This window comes from Sphaerodactylus townsendi, linkage group LG10 (assembly GCF_021028975.2).
Source record: "Sphaerodactylus townsendi isolate TG3544 linkage group LG10, MPM_Stown_v2.3, whole genome shotgun sequence".
Taxonomy (NCBI): domain Eukaryota; kingdom Metazoa; phylum Chordata; class Lepidosauria; order Squamata; family Sphaerodactylidae; genus Sphaerodactylus; species Sphaerodactylus townsendi.
The window spans coordinates 508100-532771 of record NC_059434.1 but is presented as its reverse complement, the minus strand read 5'-3'; the positions used below and the strand labels follow the sequence as shown (position 1 = coordinate 532771).

Here is a 24672-nt window from a genome sequence, read left to right as displayed (position 1 = left end):
TCTGTCAGAGTCGGCCTGGGTTTGCCACCTACAGTGCACTGGACATCTGCCAGCATTTATTAATACACCGAACTCTCCCACAAGCCAAAGGGTTAGAACACTATTTGAAAATGAAGGACCCTGATGAGCACTGCTGTACATTATCAGAAGGCGCCCGTCATTCCAGAATCCTGCCAGTCCAGACTTCCCACAGAGTCACAAGTTTTCTTTGTGGTCCCCAGATCTCCCATTGCTTCTTTTTGTTTATTTAAAATATTTGTATTTCATTGTATCAACAGACTAAAGGTGGCTAACAAAGCAGCAACACAGAACAATATGGACAATACACACAGTCTGTCAAAAGAGTTTACCTCCCACTGATAATCACACCAATAAAACTGCTTTACAGTGGAATGAAGGTGCGCCCTCGGCATCCACTCTGGTATGCCATTCCAAAAGACAACCTGCCATAGGATTAAACCTATAATCCATGGAGCGCCATAATCCATATGATGTCAGTGGTAGATTTTCGCTTTGTCTGACATATTTGAGTAATCATCCCTGCATCTGCTTTGAAATCTCTGCCATGTTTTTGTGGTTTATGAGAACAACTGAGGATTGTATTCCACAGCTGTCAGAAGCCACTCTGTCTTTCCTCTCTGGTTTCCTTTCTGCCAGAGTATGATGAGGATAACAAGAACGGAGAGTGGTGCATGCCCACTGCATTTGGAATATGCTGCATGCCTACCACCTTTTCTGAAACACAGAATAAACTGAAGATCAGTTTATCCCTTATCTTACAATGTGCTAAGGCACGCAATGTTGCAAACACACAGTAGAGTTAAATTCCACTCTTGTTGTTTTAATGTAATCTTTAAAGCCTCAACCAATGTTTGAAAGAACAAGAGCCTGTATATTGAAATGTTGTTTCATTTATTTTGTCTGATCCAAACAACATTTGAATCCCTCCACAATTGCAGAAACATCTTCCCTGTACATTATTTCTGTATATCTCTGATACCATTATGTAGATTTTTTGATCTGCATTCTGGAACCAGGTTCAGAATCAAATATACAAATATCCTAACGGTAAGAGCAGATCAACAGCAGAACCAATCAGCTAGGGAGCAGGCATGGACTGTCCCTCACCTGGAGTCTTCAAGAATAGGCTAGAGACAATCCTCCTGTCTTTCTTTGTGAATCCTTCCATTCCTTTGCCATCAAATATTCTAACAGTCTCCCTGGCCAGTTTCCCATTTCAAATATATTTTGAAAATGGCGACTTTTAAATCTTTTTTTGAAGCAGTATACTCTTCCTTCTCATTTTGTTTGCTTTACTGTCAACTTAAATTTGACTGTATATCTGTACACATTTTAATTTTCCTCACAAGATCGTGGCTCACTTCCATTTTTCAAATGAAACATTCAGGCTTTTAGTAACTTCCTTGCCTTTCGGCTTTAACCTCAGTCTTGATCGTACCTTTCATAACATGTGGTGTACAATCTAGCCAAGCTTCCATTCCCAATTTGCCTAGGCAGCTCTTTATGCTCTCCTCTGCATGATCCCCTCAATTTTAAGAGGTTTTTTTCTTCTGGAACGAAATGTGGACAGTTTGGACAAATTTCCATGTACCGGTATATGGATATTCATCTCAACAGTAGGGCTGTGTATCTGGATGAACCCGAGCCCCAAATAAACCTGAAAAATCTATTTTGTTTTTTTGGGGTTTATTGTCAGCCGAAAAGTGGCAAATCTGAGTGAGCTGATAAGAGGATCCCAAAAAGTGCCACATTTTCCCAGCAAAGACCCCAAATTTTCCAACAAAGAGCCATTTTTTTCCCGAAAAAGCTATATAGAAGTTCAGATTTGGGGGAGGGGGGGCTTTCTCAAAACATTTTGGGTGTTTTAAACCCAAGGCGCTCTCTCTCTCTCTCTCTCTCACCACACACACACACACACACACACACACACACACACACACACACACACACACACACACACACACACACACACACGTGCACATTGCTGCTGAACAGCATTGTGGTCACTATTTCCAGCTGAGTTAATGACAGTGATTTTGTGTCCCGGATCCTGATCTGGCCCCTGTCTAGTCTAGTTTATTTATTAAAATTATTATCCTGCCATTTTTTAGTGAAAGGCCAGGCTCAGGACAGCTTACTTGTGTGGTTAACAAATAGCAAATCAGTATCAAATTCAACAATCAAACCAATAATAATAATAATAATAATAATAATAATAATAATAATAATAATAATAATAATAATAATAATAATAATAATAATAATAAGCCTTTATTTGGCATAACAATAATCATAACACAATAAAAAAACTGAGATAAAAGGTATACAAATACAAAGGTTTAAGATAAAATATAAATTATTGATTGTGCATCACCTCCAGTAAAAATTGTGCAACCAATTCACAAGTTTCATTGTCAGAATTGTCCAGAAGGGAAGGAAGTCTACCTGATTCTCCCATTTCACTCAGGTATCCTAGAAAGAATATTGGAATATTTTTTGATCTTGATATTAGCAGAGGATTAGGGCAGCAAAGCAGTTGATGCTAATGTGCTTCAATTTGTTGTTCACCACAAGAGCATTACCCTTTCGCTTTCATTTCCAAGTTGTTAAATCTACCACTTAATAAAGCTTTTGAGGGGGGGAAAAACATTGAAGCTGTAGCAAGTGTGAGGGCTCTTCTCTGCATTGGATTAGTCAAAAAAATACAAATAGGGAGCCATCCTTGTTTTGATATAGGGTATTGAAAAGATGTAAGGGTGAACAAGTTTTCATAGCAGCCCTAAATAAATTAATCCATTCGGCTTCCAAACAATTTTTGTTTTAACAAGTTGTCAGTGGATTCTGAACTAGATAGCGGGAAAAAAGCTTGAAGTCGGTAGAGATATACCCAAGTGATTCAATCTTTTCTTTCGATCAGAGAGAACCATGGATTAGCCTGAGTGCATCAGATGGCCAAAAGTAGGTGAATCAGCGAAAGTGCTCATCATGATAGAAATGCAGGCTTAAGCCAAAATTTAAAAGCTCTCAACCAAGCTCCTATATAAACTAATGAATTTTTGGCCCAGTTCTAAACATGAGGGCCGATACGGTACACAGTTTGGCAGGCCCATATTTTCATTTTTACGGAAAAAAATTTGGATTGACAGTATTCTAAGGAGTCGGGCTAACTGCTTGGAGCTCAGATAGGTACTCCCATAAAGTAACTGCTGCTTCTATCTTAGAGAGTTAAAGATTTTTAGTGCTGCTGGGACAAGGGAGTGGCTCTCTTTCCATAAAAGAAGTTGCAATGGAAGAATAAGTGATGGTAGGAGCTGCAATAGCAAGCTTTTGTGGGGTAAAACCAGGAGAGGTTATAAGAAAATGTAATTCCAAGATATTTGTATTGGTTGAACCTGTTCCACTGGCACTTTATTAATTGCCCAGTTATGTTTTTTTGTAGCTTTGTTTGGCAAAAAAGATCGCAAAATCTTGGTCTTTTTTGATAATTGCATGACTAGTCCTAAGCTATCTGTACAGTACTGCCCACATCTATTCGCTAGAAACAGCAGCTCGCACTCAAGTCCAACTTTTGAGCGAGATAGAAGGATGGTATCATCAGCATATAGAAGTATTGGAATATGCCTTGAGCCTAATTTAGGGGCATGGTTATTAATTTCCAATAAGGCTGATGGAAGGTCACTCAAAAATAAATTGAAAAGGGTTGGTGCTAACACACAGCCTTGCCTCACACCTTTAAAGGTAGAAATAGAATCAGTCATGAGACCTTCACGTGAGCACTTAACTCTGCAGTTAACCAATAATAAACAACACTGAACATCAGATCAAAGATGGCGAGTGACAAATTTAGATCACTGATAGGGTATCAATAAATGGCCCCAAATAACCTAAAAATTATTTCATCCCCCACCCCATTGTAATTTAATTTATAGCAGTTGAGGGTGGAGTTATAGTTGTTTCCACAACACCTTGTTCCAAACAACAATCAGCTTTTGCCAGCCTGGCTGTCCTTCCACAAAGATCTGACCTTCCCCCCACAAACACCTTTGTCCCTTCACTGCAACATCAGGATCCCATGCACCCAAATCTCTGCGGTGTGGGGGTGGGGTGATGGCTGCCATTGGGGAATGCACAGTCAGAGTGAGGCTGGCAGCTACTTCCTTGCCTTGCACTCCAAGGCAGCAGCTGGTGGGTGAATGACACCCTGCACTCAGTGCTGCCCCCTCCACCAGTCAGCAAGTTGTGAGTCCTCCCCCCAGCTGCCTCCTGCCAGAATTTCTGCAGCTTTGTTGCCTCTCCTGCAGCACTGGAGGCATGGACGTAGGTAAGGGGGGGCATCCTCGGGTTTGAAACCCCCCCATTCATGTCCGAAGCTCCGCCCCTCCGTTTGTGGGTTTTTAAAACATTTTAGTGCTTTTTTGGTTTTTGGCCTGCAGGGGGCGCATTGTTTGGGCTAGCAGCACCAAACTTTCAGGGATTGTTTGGGGGACTCTCCTGATGATACTACCTGGGTTTGGTGAGGTTTGGTTCAGGGGGTCCAAAGTTATGGACTTCCAAAGGGGGTGCCCCCATTCTCCATTGTTTCCAATGGGAGCTAATAGAAGATGGGGGCTACACCTTTGAGGGTCCATAACTTTGGACCCCCTGAACCAAACTTCACCAAACCTGGGATGTATTATCAGGAGAGTCTCTTATTGATACCACCCATGATTTGTGAAGTTTTATCCAGGGAGTCCAAAACTATGGACTCCCAAAGTGCCGAGGGTGCCTCCATCCCCCCATTGTTCCCAATGGGAGCTAATAGGAGATGGGGTTACACCTTTGAGGGTCCATAACTTTGGACCCCCCGAACCAAACTTCACTCAAACTCTGGGTGGTAATCATTGGGAGAGACTCCTAAAGATACTCTTAAAGTTTGGTGCGCTTCTAGCTTTTAACAATTGCACCTCCCTGACAGCAGGCACCTCCTCACTTCAGATTCTTCCTTCTTCTAAAATCCACCTTCCTCGGCATGGATTTAAAGGAGAATCTGAGGTCCCTCTCAGTTTAGAAGAAGAAGATTTCGGATTTATAGCCCCCCTTTCTCTTCTGTAGGTGACTCTAAGTGGCTTAAGCAATCTCCTTTGCCCTCTTGCTCCCTCACAACAAACACCCTTTGAGGTGGGTGGGGCTGAGAGAGCTCCGAAAAGCTGTGACTAGCCCAAGGTCACCCAGCTGGTGTGTGTGGGAGTGCACAGGCTAATCTGAATTCCCCAGATAAGCCTCCACAGCTCAAGTGGCAGAGCAGGTGGGAATCAAACCTGGTTCCTCCAGATTAGAATGCACCTGTTCCTAACCACTACACCACATTGAAAGTGATGCTGTTTCCTCAGGGTGGGGAGATAATTCATTCTTCAAAACAGCATCACTTTCAATGTTGTTTAACTAGGGACCCCAGATTCTCCCTTTAAGGTGGATTTAAAAGGAGAATTTGGGCTCTCTAGTTTAAACACCATTGAAAGTGATGCTGTTTGGGGGTGGATTCCAGCATCACAGCGGCTGCCCGGAGGGGCGGCTTTTAAACTCAGATTTTGCACCAGGCTCCATTTTCCCTCTATGCCTCTGCCCGGAGGGGAAGGGCAGCGGAGGGGAGTCTGCCACCCCCGACCTCAGAGAGCTGCTTTTATAAGCGCTAGGGCCAGGGGCGGGGCTTGGGGAGGTGTGTTCATGCCCTAGGGGCGGGTGGGGGTGTGCCCCCCTGAACCCCTCCCCTAAAAATCTATACCTACGTCTCTGACTGGAGGGTTCTCCCTACACACACAAACACACAGCTACGCTGCCCTATGGTTCCACAGCACTGTAGGCTGGCAGGTGGTTGAAGTGCTCCTCCTCCATCATGCCACCTCAGCTATCCTCCAAAATGCTCTCTCACCCACAGTGCTCCTGTATTCCCCACCGCCCCCCCCCACACACAAACTCAAGCAGCAGCTGCTCTTCCTCCAACAGAGGAGCTTCCAGAGATCAGGGCAAAAATGTGCATTGGAATGTACAACAGGGAGCCCCCAAAACTCACGGGAAAGGGAGGAATCCTATCTCCCCTCCTCAGCTCACCTTCCAGCCCAGCTGCAAACTTGTAGAAGCAGCCGTCTGATTTAACTCCATCCCCTTTTTTTCTTCAGGCTTCCCTCTCCCCATTCCTGCCAGTGGCACCTTCTCCACAACAGTCCAGGCAGCTCTCTCTCTCTCTCTCTCTCTCTCTCTCTCTCTCTCTCTCTCACTCACTCACTCACTCACTCACTCCCAGGCTGTGCTGCCACCGCCAGCCTGAGATAAGTGTGCTTTTTTATTTTGAGGGGCAAATTCAAACTCCCCATTAATTAAAGATTTTTCTGCAGAAATCATGGGGGTCCCTGAGCCTGCAGAAAAACCAGTTGGGCTATCACAGAATCAATGAGTTGGAAGAGGCCACAAAACATATTCCACTATCGAACAGCCTTTACTGTCAGGAATTTTTTCCTAATGTTCTAATCTCTTTTCCTGTATTTTGAATCCCTTACTCCTTGTCCTGGTCTCTGACGCAGCAGAAAATAAGCTTATTCCCCCTTCAACATGATGGCCTTCAAATATCTAAACATGGCTATCATGTCACCCCTTAACCTTCTCTTCTTCAGATGAAACATACCCAGCTCCCAAAATCTCTCCTCGTAGGGCATGGATTCCAGACCTGTGGCCATTTTGGTCACCCTGCTCTAGACACACTCCAGCTTGTCAAAATATTTCTCGAATTTTGACACTCAGAACTAGACCCAGTGTTCAAGGTGAGGTCTAACCATTGCATGGTACTATTGGTTTCCTTGATCTAGACACTACAGTCCTACTGATGCAGCACAGAATCACTTTCTTGGTGCCACATCTCACTGTTGACTCATGTTCAGTTTGTGGTCCCTGATTGTGTCAGACAAGAGCACTGCAGAGGAGTGCTTTTCAAAAGGTGCCAGGAGACCAGACTCTGCTCTTGTGACCTTGGAAGGTTTTTGACTTGCTTTGGTTTGCTTTGTTCTCTTTTTGGTGCCTGTGCAGACACCTAAGCATGGTGGTTCTAAGCCTCACAATTTCTAAAAGCTAATAACACTGTGAGAATGCACTGCATAGCCCCAGGAACCCCACTTGTGATCTCTTCATTGTGCTCTTCTACTTGTTTGGAAGTGCCCGATTTCAGGCATGACCACTGGCTGCAGCACTATTTTAGATGTAATGGGAATGGTAGATTAAGCCATGGAAGCACATTGCAACGCCCTGTCTACTGTGCTGCCCTGCTAATCAGGCTCTAGATCCCGCCCCCTCCTTCCTTCGCTCTTCAACTTGGAGTGGAGCTTGGGGGTTACAACCCTCATCTCTGCACCATCATTCGAGTGTCTGGAAAACTTGTCAAACAGATTTGGGGCGGTGCTGCTGGCTCCAGAGTCTGTTCTTTTCTAGGTGAGCAATTCTGATTTACGTGTCATTTTCTCTGCTCAGCTCTTCTCTGTGCAGCTGACTTCACTCTTTGGAGAAAAGGGGCTATTAGAAGCACGGTGAATCTGTCATCACTGTCCATGTGGGACCTGATGGGGATTTTAATATGCCTGTTACAGCAGAGCTTGGGATTGCTTATAACTGGGGCCCATTTTCCACTCACGAAGCTGAGCCTTGCTTGATAAGACTCCAACGGCATGCTGGTTCCCTCCTAGACGTTTTCGTGGACTTTTTCTGGAGCACAAGCAGTTTCCATTATGGTTGGTGTCCTCCATTCAGCAAAGGGCTGGGGAGGCACTCCTAGGACTCCAAATGGTCACTTCACGTAACTTGCTTAATATAGACCCCAATCCCATAAACCTGTATAGAGCCAGATTTGAAAACAAAGGAGGTCTGTTGTGCTTTGTTTGGTAGCTGCTTTGATATATGGATTGTGGCAGGTATGTGGTCATGTGATACAGAAACCATCATTATGAAAAAGATTGGCACTGATTTTTTTTCTATTTCGGGCGACAGTGTGATTTCATAGGCACTGGACTGCGCTCAGGTATTTGTCTGCATAGAAACATCCTGCTGTACAAGGAACACACTGGGGTCAACTGTGCTAGACATGATTTATCTTCACATGTAAATCTATATATATAAATGCAAAATGCCACTCACTCACTGACTGACTGACTCATCAAAAGAACTCAAAAACCACCGAAAGTACAAAGTTGAAATTTGGCACACCGGTTCGTTATGTGCTTCAGGTGCTCGCTAAGAAAGGATTTTCCAAAATATTCACTTCCACTTGACTTATTAGATATTTACTGTTCAACTCTTTACTGGCCATCTGCACAAACATTCTAAAGGTGACAGTTTAACAACATGAGTTTCATGTTCTTCAACATGGTATTTTCGATGTTTTTTGAGTTCTTTTGATGAATCAGTCAGTCAGTTAGTGGTATTTCTCGTTTATATAAATAGCTTCGTTTCACAGGACATTTTAATGAAGGGCACTTTGAAGCGCTAACTCCATTTGTCGCATCAACAAGTTCTGCTAATGCCCACCAAACAATAAGCACGATTGATCCAATGGTGCGCCAACTGCATTCTAGCACCGCCCTTCTCCACGAATACGAACCTGTTCCTTCTGCTGAAACCGCTAAAGGGAGAAGAGGAATTAAACGCAGAAAGCGATTTACCCATTGCATTAGAAAAAGACAACGACAGGAAGCTGCTGCAAAATATGCGAACACCACAGACAGGCTATGAGGAAATATGCTGCATGTCTTCCCAAAGTTCACAAACAGGCTGTAAAGATATATGGTGAATGTCACCCTGAAATTCATAGAGAAGCTGTGATGAAGTATGCATAGCGAAGCATGGGTATTCTGGTAGTATGTCTATATAAAAAATGAATTTGAAAGAAAACTGAAGATATTTATGTGCAGCAGCTTCTCTGCCTCTCTTTGTGTCTCTTCCATCTACTCTCATGTATACACCTAAATTATTATAATTTAAAAATCAGATTGTTAAATTTTAAACTGGATTATTAAAAAGATGATTTTTGATGAAAAATCTACCTAGATAGTATAAATAGTTTTCTACTTAAAAGACATTATAGTTCAAAGATTTGTCATCATGATATAATAATTAGTCTTTAATTGTGTAGCATGAGACTGTATATTCATGCAGTGTTTCAAATTTTTAGTTAATGAATTCCAGTAATCCATTCACAATGTCATACTCTTCCAGAGGTTTCTATAAGATTATTTTGGGCAGTTTTTCCACCTAGAAGATGTTATTATAGATACTTGATTTTGCAGTGCTCAAAACTGAATCAGTGGTCTGCAGCAGTGGTGAAGTTACCATGGGGACATCCGGAGACAATTGTCCCAGGTGCCCCCCCCCCCCCGCTAAGCCACATGGGAGGCTGAAAATTGCTCCCTCAGACCCCTCCCCCTCCACCCTTGGCTTGGCCTTGCCCCAACAGACTGCTGCCAGCAGAGCTGGCTGAAGGAGCAGTCTGACGGGACAGGGATGGGCCAAGGAAGGAAGGAGGCCCAACCCTGCAGGGTGCCCAAGACCACTGCAGTGCCGTAAAGGTAAGTGGGGCACGGGAGGATGGGGGCGCAGTCTGGGCCCCACAGAAGCCTTTCCTCCCACCACCAACCAAAAAAGCGAACCAGGCCTCCAGTGGCCCGGCAGAACCCTTTCCTCCCTGCCCCACGCCAAAAACAATCCATGGGCAGAACCAGTGCTTCCGGCCCCCACCCCATCCTCAGTAGGCTGACTCTGCTCATGGGTCACAGGATGCATGGACAGGGCCAGCTCTCCCAGCCCCCGCCCCCCAAATCTCCTTTGGAAATGATCTGGTTCAAAAAATCATTGCTTGGTTATGTTGGCCAAGGGCACTCGCCCATGGGGGGGCAGTGTGTGTGTGAGATTTTGTCCTGGGCTCCATTTTTCATAGATCTGCCTCTGGTCTGCAGAGATAAAACAATTCTTCTTCACAGCAAACATTTTATAAAATAAGCAGAGAAAGTTGAGGAAAAGAATTTAATCCCATTGTCCCTTTGCATGGCTATGTATATAGAATCCCCCCGTTACTTCTTCAATGCTATGTTTTAAGAAGTTCAACAAATATACCCCATATTTGTTCAATATTTTTTTTCCCATACAGTAAACAAGCTAGTTTAATCATTGCTGACCAGTCCTTTAATTTCCCCAGCCACAGCTGCAGATTTGGGGCAGATGATTGTTTCCAGTATCTTGCTAACACTAGACGAGCTGCCATAATCACGTAATCCTCTGAGAATACCTTGGGGTCGTTGCCATATTATTAAGAAGTGGATTTTGTGGTTTTAGCAGATCTCTTTTGAGTCCAGTTTTTATTGTTTCCCAATTTCCCCCCAAAACTCTTTTGCACACAGACACCACAACAACGTATGCATGAAACTGACACTGGGGTTTCACAGTACTAACACTGGCCTGGACCTGCTTTACTGATCTTGGTTACTTTGTGTGGAGGCGAGGTGTCCCTGGAGGACCCTTTCCATAGATGTCCAGTAAATGACAGAGGCACCCTGAAAAATTGGAACCACCAGATAATACTTCCAGACGTAATCTGGAATTGCACAGTCTTTTCCATTTTTGTTGAAAAGTAGGACTATGACTGGTTCTAATTAATATACTGCAAGAAACCTGCGGGACCAGCTGTCCCCTCCCCCTGCCTTTGTTTCCTCCCCCTCCTCCCATCTTGCCCAGCCTCTCGCTCTTTCTCCCCCCAGGCCCCCTTTCCTACTCTCTCCCTCCTCCATGTCTCTTTTTCTGCCCACCCACATTGTCGCCTTCTCATTCTGCCCCGCCATCCTCCCGCTTACTCTCCCCTCACACCAGCAAGGGTGACAGCAGCTCTCCTGGGATCACAACAGATCTCCCGATGGCACAACTCCACCTCGCTCAGGGTTGCCAGCTCCAGGTTGTGACATTCCTGGAGATGTGGGGGTGGAGCCTTGGCAGGGGAACGTTGGGGGGGGGAGCCACCTCTGCAGGTTATCCTGCCACCCTCCAAAGCAGCCATCTTCTCCAGGGGAACTTGGCTCGGTCATCTGGAGATCAGTTGAAATTCAAAGTGATCTTCAGCCCAAATCTGGAGGTTGGCAACGCTAATTCGCCTTGGAGATCTCTCCCTTTCTCTGCCACACCTTCCCCAGGTTCCTCTCCTCAAATCTCCAGGGATTTTTCCACCTGGAGATGGCACCCCTATCTCCTTCCCAACCAATAGCCAACCTACCTTTTTCTGTTCAAGCTTTCCATCTACTCCTTCCGCACAGCCTCTTCTTTGGAGAACTACAATCTTTCCCCACAGTGGGGGGCAAAGCAACTTGCTCTTGCACGCAGTGGGACCAGGAGCTCATCGAGGCAAGGAATCTTGTCCCAGCACACTTCCTCTTTGTGACGTGCATCGGGGCAAGATTTCTTGTACCGACGCCCTTCCTCTTGCCCCGTGCGTGGTTCTCACTTGCTGCAGAGAAGGCGAGAGCACTTCTGGCATGGCTTTTAGCGCCAGAGTAGGGCAAGGTCGGAGAACAGCCAGCAGTGGGCAATCGGCCACATTATTCTCCTCTCCTCCTTTTTATCTGCACAACAACTCTTCAAGGCAGGTTTTGCTGAACGTGTGTGACTGGTCCAAGACCCACCAGTGAGCTTCCTTAGCAAGATGGGAATCTGTCCCTGTGCCCCACAGGTCTCAGGCCCTGCTGCAAACCACTATGTTGCACTGGCTTTCACAAGGTGGCTCCTGTTGAACAGTAGCAAGCAGCCAGGCCTCGTTGAGACAGGCAGGTTGTGTGCCATCAGTTCACTCAGAGGCTGCTGCCAGGTGGGACCTGGAAAACCCCTGAAGTTACAACTGAACTCCAGACAACAGAGATCTATCCTCATGACGAACATGGCTGCTTCAAAGGGTGGACTCTTCCCTCCCCACCCATTCCCTCCTCAGACCTCAACAGAAACTTTCTAGGAATTTCCCAACCTGAAGCTGCCAACCCTAGCCAGGCCTGGTGCCAATGAATCCTCTTTCAAAGGACCTGTGTGTAAGGGATACGTATAATCTTTGCGTGTGGGGTTGCAACATGATCCTGGATGATTGGGTTGTGAATGCAGCCCTGTGCACACTTGGCCCAGGAGTAAGGTCCACTGAACCTTTGTATGTAGAGTAGAAGAGCTTTATTGTAGAGCCATAGGCCATTACAATTTTAAAACATGAAGTTGACATAAGATACAATAAAAGTTTTATCATAAAAATAGATTTTATAAACCCTCAAACCTTCACCATTCTCCCTTCCAATACGACAGAGCTTAAAATCAGACATGACTAATACAAATTTCAATTATACTGTTTCCTTCTGTATTTTCTTAGCTCGAATCTTTGAGGCTGCCAAAGCAAAAAGGCCAACCTTATAAGAAATATAGGGATCCGAGTCTGGGAGAAGGACATTTATTTTATCTGCCGCAAGAGTCCATCTGGTACATGGATGTGAGACTAAAAAGGAACTTGGCCCTTGGCTCATCATACAAGGGGCAGTTCATAACATAGTGAGGAAGTTCTTCCACTTCGCTCCCGCAAATTCAGATTCACTGCTCCAATGGTATCTGAGCATATCTGCCTTCCCAATACATTGTTGGCATTGATTGGAAGCATAATGCTGTCAGAGTCCTTCTTATATTATATTGTGTAATGTCGACTAGATAAGAGATTCTGCAGTGGTCTTTTTTGATAAGGCTATATAATGGAGCAAACTTAGAATGTAAAATTGTTTCTCTGTCCACAAAATTGTCTCCTCTAAAAAAGCCAGTCCTGAAGATCAAAATTAGTATTTGGTGAAAGCATTAGATCATCTGGGGCTGCGTAGCTATACAGGATATTGTTTAAGGAAATAGCACGTGATTTGGAATCTTTTTGTAAAATCTGCAGACTTTTACCTTTGTGTGTGGAAGCATGCATAGGCGCATGCTGCCCGGTTGCAGCCCTGGACACATGAATGTACGCATGGCCAGGAGTCAGTCCCACTGAGTTTTCTGCAGCATATTTGAATCTTTGCGGGTGGCTCTGAGTGTGCGTTTGCAATCTCAGTCTCCAGCAAAAAAGCTTTCAGGACTGTGGCCTGCTCCCTCAGCCTGTTCTTGCTTTTGACCCTCTGTGCAAGTCATGGCAAAGATGGGCTATTTGGTCCCTCTCCCGGCAAGGAATGGCTGGTTTGCCCCGCAGTGACTCTCTGCAAAGACAGGAGGCTCACACGTACGGGGAGGCTGAGGGAAGGCAGACCTGGTTCCCCATCTATGTTTGCAGTGGGAGGAGGAGCAGCCTGGATGGAAGATGCCCCATCTGTCTTGAGTGACAACTCCCCCCTTTAGAAGGGGGTCCTGAGTTCCCTTGGGGGGCTCTCTGCCTAGAAACTCTCACTCCACCCACCCCCTTTCCTAATGCCAAGGCCAGGCCTTATGCACACAAGCGGATTGACCCATGCCCTCGGGACGTGTGATTGACATGAACCACCTGAACAATAAATATCATTAGTCTTTTCAGGTGTCACTCAACTTCAGTTTTATTTCATAGCACAATCTACCACCTCACACTTCAATTAGCCTCATCAGGACAAAAACTTCTTTAGATCAATAAGGGCTCTTGTAAACTTTGCGGTTAGAAACCTGTCCTCTGAGGAACAAACCAAACTTTTTTTAAAAAAACGGGTGTCGCTTCTGAGTAAACCCTTTGAGGGGCGCGACGCAGCCAATCAAAGTATGTCACGGTTGCTTTACTGAGCTTACTCCTGAGTAACGCGTGCCTGGTTTTCTGAACTGTAACCACAGTATTCAGGGAATCTAGGCTGGCTGGCCCCTCCCTCCTGTCCCTTGCATGCCACCCCTCCCCCTCCCTCCCTTCCCTCTCCCTCTCCCTCCCCCTCTTCCCTTGCATGCCACCCCTCCCCCTCCCTCCCTTCCCTCTCCCTCCCTCTCTTCCCTTGCATGCCACCCCTCCCCCTCCCTCCCTTCCCTCTCCCTTGTGTGTATGTGTGTGTATGTGTTTCACTTCCACTCGAGTTATTACCTAAGTACTGTTTTCACTGCTCATATCTGGCCATCTGAGCGAACATTCTAAGGATGACAGTTATGCACAGGCAGCTTCATGTCCTTCACCATGGAGTGCCAGGAAAAAGGTATTTTACCTGGGGCAGGTGTGAAATTTCAGGTATGTGAATATCTAAAAACACTCTCACCTGGCTGACTACCGTGGCTGGGAATTTTCAGAGGGATTGGCCCATCAGTTCCTGTGTGAGACCATCAGGAATAAACTCATGGTTTGATATATATATATAGCCAGAGATAACATCTTCACAACATTCTATTCTCCAGTTTGCTTTCAGAGTTACTTGGAGGGAGAATAGTGTTTGTGTGTGTTGGGGGGTTATTGCTGCTTATATGTACGTTAGCCCAGTTTTTGGAGGCATTCCATACACAGAGAATGCATATAGCTTGTGCTGTCTATTTACCAGTAGGCTCTTAAAAATTGCTAGTTTTGGCAAAGTTTCATCCAAGGAGTCGGGTTGTTTTTCAATATATAGAGGGAATGTTACACAATTTTCCGTTACTTGGGTGGGGCTCTGGAACCTAGATGCTTTCCTGTTGGGTTCCCCTGATTCTGTGATAAATATATGACAACTAGGGTAAGAATTTGTCCTTCTAGATGTGAATTGGCTTAACAAGAAATTGCCTCCCCTCCCCTGTTTTTGTTGAAAACTCCTTGGCTGTGGGAGTTGGGGAAATTTTCCAGGGGTGGAATCTGGAGCCATGCCAAGAGGGTGACTTTACTTTTCTCTGCCAGCCAATTGGAATTGCATCAACTTGTGGAAGATAGAGAGAGACTGCAGCAACTAAACACTGATATATGGGAATCGGATGTTTGCGGGATACAATTTCAGTGCTTTCCTCGGGAACCATTTTCTGTAGCTTCACCCTCTCGAAACAATCTACAGACACACTAAGAAAATTCAACAAATGCTACATTCAGCAAAAGATAAGAGGGATCCTCTAACTTCCGTAGGAGTCTACCGGGTACCGTGCAGCTGTGGACAAGTCTATGTAGGGACCACCAAACGCAGCACCCAGACACGAATCAAAGAACATGAAAGGCACTGCAGACTAATTCAACTGGAAAAACCAGAAGTAGCAGAACGTGATAAACCAAGCTGGGCACAGAATATTATTTGAAAACACAGAAATTCTGGACCACTTTGACAACCACTATGTCAGACTACACAGAGAAGCCATTGAAATCCACAAGCCCATGGACAATTTCAAAAGAAAGGAAGAAACCATGAAAATGAACAAAATTTGGCTACAAGAATTGAAAAACACTAGAATCAAAACAGTGACTAATTAAGACCATACAGTAATACGACAAGTGTGAAGACTCAAGTGGAACGAACGAAGAAAAACGTTACACACTAATGCTGACCAGTGGCTTAATTATTTTAGCGATGTTCTACACACATAACAATATTACAAATTATCCCCATTAGTAAAGTGTATATACAACAATGTTAGTATTCAATATCAAATATCTGAAATAGATTGTGCAATCTTTCAACAAGTAGATTACTGTCAATGTTGTATGACCTATTAGCTTATTATCAACTTTAGGAAAACTCTATGCAAAATATCTTGAGAGCAAACTAATGACATGGCAAAATAAAAACAGGATTATAGGTCCAGAACAGGGTGGATTCAGAGCTGGGAAATCTACAATTGACCACTGTCTCACTCTCTCTTTTCTTGTGGACAAATATACCAACTAAGGACAAAAGAAACTATACGTAGTATTTCTGAATCTGAGTAATGCCTTTGACAGTGTCTCTAGGACCCTTCTCTGGTCCAAACTAGACCAAATGGACATGGATCCTCGTTTATTCATGTTAATTCGGAAACTGTACAGTGCAACCTCCTGCCAGGTAAAATTGAACCATTCGGGCTCACTCTCTAACAAAATACCTACCACAAGTGCTGGCCCCGCACCTATTTAACTTATATATAAATGACCTGCAAGACCATCTCAACACGGTAGAAGGACATCCACCGAAAGCAGGAGGCCATCCAATTCCATTGCTACTGTATGCCGACGATACTGCTATTCTATCGCAAACCAGAGTTGGCCTTATGAGATATTTAAAAGCATTCTTCAACTACTGTGATATAAATGAACTAAAGGTTAATTATGTAAAATCCAAAATAGTAGTTTTCTCAACTCGCTGGAAACAGATGATATGGAAAATCAATAACATCCATCTTAATCAGGTCAAATCTTTTAAATATTTAGGCCTAAATTTCCAATACAATTTCCAGTGGTCACTACAAAGATCTTGCTCCATAATTTCCGGGAAAAGGCTGCTATCAGGTATCGCCCAATTCTATTACGGGAAGGGTTTTCAATCCATTATTGCTGCCCTGAAGATCTTCCAAAAATAAATTTATAATTTTACAAACAGTAAAATTGTAGCCTGTTGGTACAAGTTTTCTTCATTTTCACTTTGGTGTGTACCTTCCCCTCTTGCTTAGCATGACTGAAGATCTTCCAAGCAAAGGTGATTCCAAAGACTCTTTATGGGATCCCCAAATGGATCAACGCTTTCAACTCTGAAATCGATCAAATCTAAGCCTCATTTTTGAGAAGAGTAATGGGAGTCCCCAATAGTATCACCTTCACTACTCTGTGCCTTGAATGTGGACTATCCACAGTCGAAACCCTAGCTTGGATTTTCACAATAAAATTCTGGCTCAAGATCTACTTTAGATCCAAGGATGATGACATTACCGTACACCTACTCAAAGATAACTACATCTCCAATTGGTCCAAGGCAATTACCAACAAAATTAGGAGCATTGGAATAGATCTAACTGTCCTTCAAAACAGCAATGAGAACTTTATTTTCTGCCAAATCAAAGACAGACTGAAAGATCATGAACGGCAGGCTTTCTATTCATCAAAAATTCCAGTCTGTTCTCCTTGGGCTTTGGGCATCCCTCCCAAGTACCAAAAAAGCTCCAGCATTATCGTTGTTATGGTCTAGAGAAATGCAGCTGGCTGGGTAAGTTTGTAACCTCGAAACGTAATCAACGATAAGAGCAAGGGCAAGGCACGTCATTAAAACTTGTAGGCAATAAAAGAATTTATCTTCAAAGGCTGGTGTCACATTCTGGCACAAGCATTCAGTAAGCCACGGTTGTTATTGTTGTTGAAGGCAGTCAATTAATAGTAAAAACAGTCAAATATTTACTGGGTAGCTTAATCTTGCGTCAGCCTTCTCCCGCGGCAACCGGAAGTCTTCCCCTTCCCCTCAAACAGCCTGGGGCAGTGTGCCTTCTTGTATGCTGCTTGTCGCCAACCTGTCTGCCTGGAGAGAAGTGTCACACGTACTCCACCTAGCCTCCTTCAACACCGCCCCTAACATTGTTGTATATACACTTTGCTAATGGGGATAATTTGTAATATTGTTATGTGTGTAGAAAATTGTTAGAATAATTAAGCCACTGGTCATCATTAGTGTGTAACATGGGGTGCTGTGTGGTTTCTGAGCTGTATGGCTGTGTTCTAGCAACCGTGCTGCTAGAACATGGCCATACAGCCCATAAACCACACAGAACCCCAGTGATTCCGGCCGTGAAAGCCTTCGACAATACAGCGTGTAACATTTTTCATCATTCGTTCCACTAATGAAGATCACTCAGACAAAGGATGTCTCCAGGCAGTAAGCAGTCAAAGGGCTAGTGAACACCACCCAGAACACCACCCACCACTCTAGGCAGTAAGCAATCAAAGGGATCAAAATGCCAGGGTGATTCTTCATCCGCCAATCAGGGAGGCAGGAACATTTGATTGATTGCAGCTCCTTGGTCACTGGTCACTGCCCCTTTGCTCTCCAGTTCTCTTCCTGCCTCAGGGACAAGCAGGATTTGTCTTTTTTGCTAACTTTAAACTTTTCTACTTCTATTCTTCCTTCTTTCCTGTCTGCAAATTGAAAGAGACGTCTACAGGAGGTTACTTTGGTTAAGAATCTGGCAAATAGTGGGGGCAGTAGAGTAGCGAGGCACCTCCATTTTGGATGTCTCTCACTGGCCACTGCCTCCTTGCTTCAGCTCAGGCAAGGGCAGAAAAAGGGGGGGTGCATCTACTGCTATGCCCCACAAGGCAAAAGCTTTTCTTTCCTCCAAAGAGGACACGCTGACTGACCCCAGTGGATAGCCGGTCAGGGAAGGTACATCCCAAAGCTGGGCGACCCGTACCCTTTCCACCACACCAGAGTCTCACCCGGAGGCACACTCCAGCAACGAGTCTTTAGGCGCAAAAGTTGCGGTCATGCCTAAAATGGTGGCTGTGGGGAGGCGCGCTTTGGAATAAGACCTATCACACTCTGGAACCCTTCTCGAGGTCCCTGGTGGCCTTGAATCAGCTTCCAACATTCCCCTGTCTCCAGCAAAATCTCTGGAAGGCCAGTAGATGGTGAGAACCTCTCCTCTTTTAAAGCTGAAATACTAAAGTTCATTAAGGATTCTAATGAGAAGACAGCCATGAAGGAGAAGATGGTTTAGGAACCATCTCCAAACTGTAGGGGCACCAATCCTCTCCCTGCATTCCCAGGAGAAAGCCTTACCCCCCCTGAAAATAAACGGGTTCACTCCCTTTGGAAAACCAAGGCAGTCGTTAAAAAGCCCAGAGTGAGTCCTGACTGTGCTCCCTTCAAGTCCTCAGATTCAGATTCCGCCCCAGGGGAAGTTGAACAGCCCTCCTCAGGGGAGGAAGTTTCAGAGGACATAGCTGTCCTGGAACAAGCAGCACATTTCTTTAACCCTGAAGGTTACAAAGATCTATTGTCAAGATCTATTGCAGCCCTCCACCTGGATGAGGCCCCTGGGGGAGAGGACACTGGTAAACCCAAATGTAGATCCAGATATAGAGGGGATGCACAGTATTTCCCATCATCTCAACATCCAAAAAAGGTTTTCCATTCCTAGAGCTTTTTGAGGATCAGCTTACTAAAGAGTGGGAACAACCAGCTGCCCACAAGCAATACCCTAGCTTATTTTGCAAGCTTTATGCACCTCCTGACTATGCCAATGACATGCTGCAGGTCCCCCTTATAGATTCCCCTGTAGGAGCCATTCACTCCTCCGGTTTGCTCACCAAGGATGGTCAAGGGCAGATTAAAGACACAGAATGACCAAGCTGTTTAGCAAGAGAGCTCACAAAGCCATGGCTATGAGCATTAAGTCGGCAGTCACTGCATGAATAGTGTCTAGACCTTAATAGTCTGGGCCAAGAAACTCTTGGAACTCATTCCCCCTTCTGAACAGAGACTTAATTGAAGGGATCAGCAGAATCCTAATGGCCTCCGCATTTTGTGCAGACGCCATCCCGACAACCTCACTTTTTCAGCCAGAGCCTCTTCATTAGCAGCCAGGAGGTTACTTTGGTTAAGAATCTGGCAAATAGTGGAGGGCAAAAGCCAGACTAATTGAATTTGCATTCCAGGGCGATAGGTTGTTTGGAGAAGAGCTGAATAGCATTCTGGTAGAAGCTAAAGATAAGACCGAAGTATTGCCCAGACCTGCCGCAAGTTTGATAAACGCTTTAATTATTCCTTTCACCCCCAACAGAACTTTCCACGTTCCAGGACTGACTTTAGCTCCCCTTCCTGGGGAAAGTTCTCTTCCGGGAGGTTCTCAGATACTGGACAACCCAGTCAGCACCAACAGCAGGGCAAGTGACGCCAAGGTCAGCCAGGTCGGGGCCAGATTGCAGCTTTTCCACCACGTCTGGTCCCTCTCAAACACGGACATTTGGGCACTAGACATAGTCACTGTCATAGGCATAGGCTGTGATGGAATTTCGTTCTATGCCCCCAATCAGATTAATTTCCTCTCCCTTACCCAAGGACCAAGGAAAGAGCCAGAAAGTTAGAAGCGGTCTCCCACCTTACCAGCATAGGTGCAATAGAACCAGTACCCCCAAATCAAAGAGGGCTGGGGGTCTAGAACGGGAAGTGGCAGGCAATTCTAGATTTGAAATTCATAAACAAATTCATAAGATTGCACCACTTCTGCATGGAGGGCCTACGGTTCATTGCCAATTCCCTCCAGCCAGGTGAATACCTCACCTCCATAGACCTATTGGAGACCTACCTCCACATCCCAATATTCAATACGCACCACTGCTTCCTCGGGTTTTCAATAGGGCCAGATCATTTTCTGGTGAAGACTCTACCATTCGGCCTTTCCATGGCATCACGAGTATTCTCAAAGGTGTTAATAAACCTGATCGTACACCTCAGAGAACAGGGAATTCACCCATATTTAGATGATATCCTCATCAGATCAGACTTCCCAAGTTAAGCCTAGAGGGATTGCTCCCTAACCATCCAGACCTTAGAGAGCCATGGGGTCATTGTCAATCTCAAAAAGAGCTCCCTAGAACCTGCCCAAAGCTTGGAACACTTAGGGTTCTGAATAGACATGAGGTCATACAAACTGACCATCTCCATAGAGAAACAAACTCTGCTGAGGAACAAGATCAAGTCAATCTCCCCAGCTTCAGATCACACACAAGTCTCACTGATTATTTAACGGCCTCAAGGGAGGTCTGCTGTAGCCAGATATGGTGGTCCAATCCAGCCAACTTGTCATAGGGCAAGCACTTCTGGATAAGCTCCAGTGTTGTTAAGCCGATAGGGAACAGCGAACACAATGCTGTCAGATTCAGTATCTCTGCATGCGAACAAGTGACAACTACTAATGTAGTTACATTTGCCTTCAGAAAGGGAAATTTCTCAAAGATGAGGGGGATAGTGCGCAGGAAGCTGAAAGGGAAAATCAAGAGAGTCAAAACTGTCTAAGATGTTTGGAGGTTATTTAAAAACACAGTCTTAAAAGCTCAGCTGGAATGTGTTCCGCAGGTTAGGAAAGGCAGCGCCCCGTCCAAAAGAAAGCCATCATGGTTAACAAGGGAGTTTGAGGAAATTATTAGGAAAAAAAATTGTCTTTTAGAAAATGGAAGTCCAACTTAACTGATGAAGAATACCAGAGAGAACACAAATGGTGGCAAAAGTGAAGCAAGTTAGCTGTCAGGGAGGCAAAAAAGGATTATGAGGAACGCATGGCTGCAAACATCAAGACCAGCAACAAACAGTTCTTCAAGTACATCAAAAGCAGGAAGCCAGCTAGGGAAGCGGTAGGCCCGTTAGATGATGAAGGAACAAAAGGTGTGCTAAAAGATGACAGGGAGATTGCAGAGAAGCTGAATGAATTCTTTGCATCTGTCTTCACCCAAGAGGAGGTGAGGAAAATTCCTGCACCTTAGGAGGTGAATCCGAGGAACTAGCGAAGATAGTGGTAGACAAGGAAGAAGTTCTGGCAGCCATTGATAAACTAAATGCTACCAAATCCCCTGGCCCAGATTGCATTCATCCAAGAGTTCTTAAAGAGCTCAAGCATGAAATTGCTGATCTTCTCACTTTAATATGCAACTTATCCCTGAAATCTGCCTCCATCCCTGAAGACTGGAAGATGGCCAATATCACACCAATCTTTAAGAAAGGGTCTAGGGGGGACCCAGGAAATTACAGGCCAGTCAGTTTGACATCTGTTCCTGGTAAATTAGTAGAATCTGTCATTAAAGATAAAATTATTAAACATGTAGAAAAGAAAGACCTGCTGAGGAAGAGTCAGCATGGCTTTTGTAGAGGCAAGTCCTGTCTTACAAACTTACTAGAGTTCTTTGAGGGTGTAAACAGGCATGTGGATAAGGGGGAACCAGTGGACATTGTCTACTTGAATTTCCAAAAGGCTTTTGACAAAGTTCCTCACCAGAGACTGTTGAGAAAACTCAGCAATGAAGGAATGGGAAGGAATAGGAAGTCCTCCTATGGATTAAAAACTGGTTGAGGAACAGGAAAAAAAGGGTGAGTATAAATGGGAAGTTCTCACAATGGAGAGATGTAGGGAGTGGTGTCCCCCAAGGATCCGTTTTGGGACCAGTGCTCTTTAACCTATTCATAAATGAACTGGAAGTAGGGGTGGGTAGCGTGGTGGCCAAGTTTGCAGATGGTACCAAATTATGTAGGGTGGTGAGAACCACAAAGTATTGCGAAGAGCTCCAAGCGGACCTTGATAAATTAGGTGATTGGGCTAAGAAATGGCAAATGCAGTTCAATGTAGCAAAATGCAAAGTGATGCACATAGGGGCAAAAAAATCCAAACTTCACATACACGCTACAAGGGTCAGTGCTATCAGTCACAGACCAGGAAAGGGATTTGGGCGTCTTAATTGATAGTTCCATGGGAATGTCAACTCAATGCAGGGCAGCTGTGAAAAAGGCAAACTCTATGCTGGGGATAATTAGGAAAGAAGTTGATAATAAAACTGCAAGGATTGTCATGCCCTTATATAAAGCTGTGGTGTGACCGCACTTGGAGTACTGTGTTCAGTTCTGGTCGCCACATCTCAAAAAGGATATCGAAGAGATAGAAAAAGTGAAGAGAAGGGCAACGAGGACAATTGAAGGATTGGAGCACCTTCCTTATGAGGAGAGGCTGCAGAGTTTGGGATTCTTTAGTTTGGAGAGGAAGCGTCTGAGGGGGGATATGATTGAAGTTATAAAATTATGCATGGGGTAGAAAATGTTGACAGCGAAATTTTTCTCTCTTTCTCACAATACTAGAACCAGGGGGCATTCATTGAAAATGCTGGGGGGAAGAATTAGGACTAATAAAAGGAAACACTTCTTCACACAACGTGTGATTGGTGTTTGGAATATGTTGCCATAGGAGGTGGTGATGGCCACTGACCTGGATAGCTTTAAAAAGGGCTTGGACAGATTTATGGAGGAGAAGTCGATCTATGGCTACCAATCTTGATCCTCCTTGATCTGAGATTGCAAATGCCTTAGCAGACCAGGTGCTCAGGAGCAGCAACAGCTGAAGGCATTGCTTTCACATCCTGCACAACCATTTTAAAGTGCTAAAAGACCTTGGTGAGTTCCGCAGGGCCTGTAAGATGGAGCTGTTCCGCTGGGCCTTTGGAGGAACCGGCCGTTGATGGTGCCTCGGCCCGACCCTGACATCTGGGCCAACTGCCATCTCAGACTCGCCATTCCTCCCTTTTGGAGGGGGGAGGGAATTTTTAGATTAGAATATTGGACGCCTTTCTCCCCCCCTTTGGGGGAGGGGAGGGAATTACAATAGTAGATTATTGAACGCCATCTATTTTACTGTAATTTAGTATATTTATTAGGAATGTTTTTTATGGTTGTCGCTGCTTTTAAATGTTTTAACTACTTATATTGTTTTTTCTTCTGCTGTACACCGCCCAGAGCCCTACGGGGATGGGGCGGTATAGAAGCTTAAAAAATAAATAAATAAATAAATAAAATAATTTATTCCCATTTTATTACTTTTATATATATATATATATAATATCAGTACACTAAACCAAATTGGTTCATTATTATTTGGCACAGAATCAAATTTTTAAATATCAAATATGATACATAAAACAAACGTAGAACTTATAAAAGATAGGTATCTTCTCCAATCTGTCTAATATTCGGCATGGTAGGATACCTATTGCTGTATTATTTTGCTTTTAACTTGCTAAACAGATCTATTTTTATGGCAATTTTATATTAGATTGTATTTTTACATTGATGTGTAGGGGTATTTACTGTCATTTGCTCTGGCTATTTCTTTAAAAAAAACCTAAAGTGATTTGAACCCCTCGAAGTCAACCGTCAGGTTATGTGGACTATTTCCTTGCTACTGAACTATACTTGAGACTGCAGAATGTGTCTGTGTAAATCTTGATCTATCTATGCCTATTAAAGGTTAATAAAGATAAAGATAAAGACATCCTGCACGTGAGCTCCCAAAGGCACCTGGTGGGCCACTGCGAGTAGCAGAGTGCTGGACTAGATGGACTCTGGTCTGATCCAGCAGGCTAGTTCTTATGTTTTTATGTTCTTATGAGGACATATGAACTAAAGGGTGTGGGGGTACCTCCTTTCTAATCTTGGTCTAACCCTAACCATGTATGTTTTCGCATTGATTGAATACTTACCTTAAGGATGTTGAACTGATGGGAGAGTATGAACTAAATACTTACCTGAATTAATACTGATGACCCTGAATCTATTTGTTATAATTGTTAAAAATAAGTTGAACTTACCTGTTGGATGTAGTCGACAAGAAATGATTGTATTTATAACTAATGAAATATAAAAAATATGAACAATGATATAAATTCATGTATATAGATATATGCATTTGAAATATTAGTTATAGCCAGAGTGCAACAGTAGTGGTAGCTCTCTGTGACTCAACAATTTTATGTCATTTCTTTATATATACATTTATATGAACAAGAACAAGGCAGGCACTAGGATGTCTGCAAAGTGTTAAATTACAAATAAGATCCAGGAAGAAGTTGTGAGTGAATTTAGGATTCTATTTATATCTTTTGGTGGAAAAAAAGTATAGTCCTTGAGGTGCCACTGGGCCTTTGTTTTATACAAGATACATCACAGGAGTGATGCATTTGTCCCTGCATTCCCTGCAGGAGCCATGCAT

General features: G+C 44.2%; 1 protein-coding gene across 4 annotated transcripts in view; it reads left to right on the top strand.

Annotated features, from left to right (window-relative positions):
* TSPAN9 (tetraspanin 9) overlaps positions 1 to 24672 on the top strand; it is a 208446-nt gene that overhangs the window by 128610 nt on the left and 55164 nt on the right. The gene's annotated exons all lie outside the window — the stretch shown is intronic.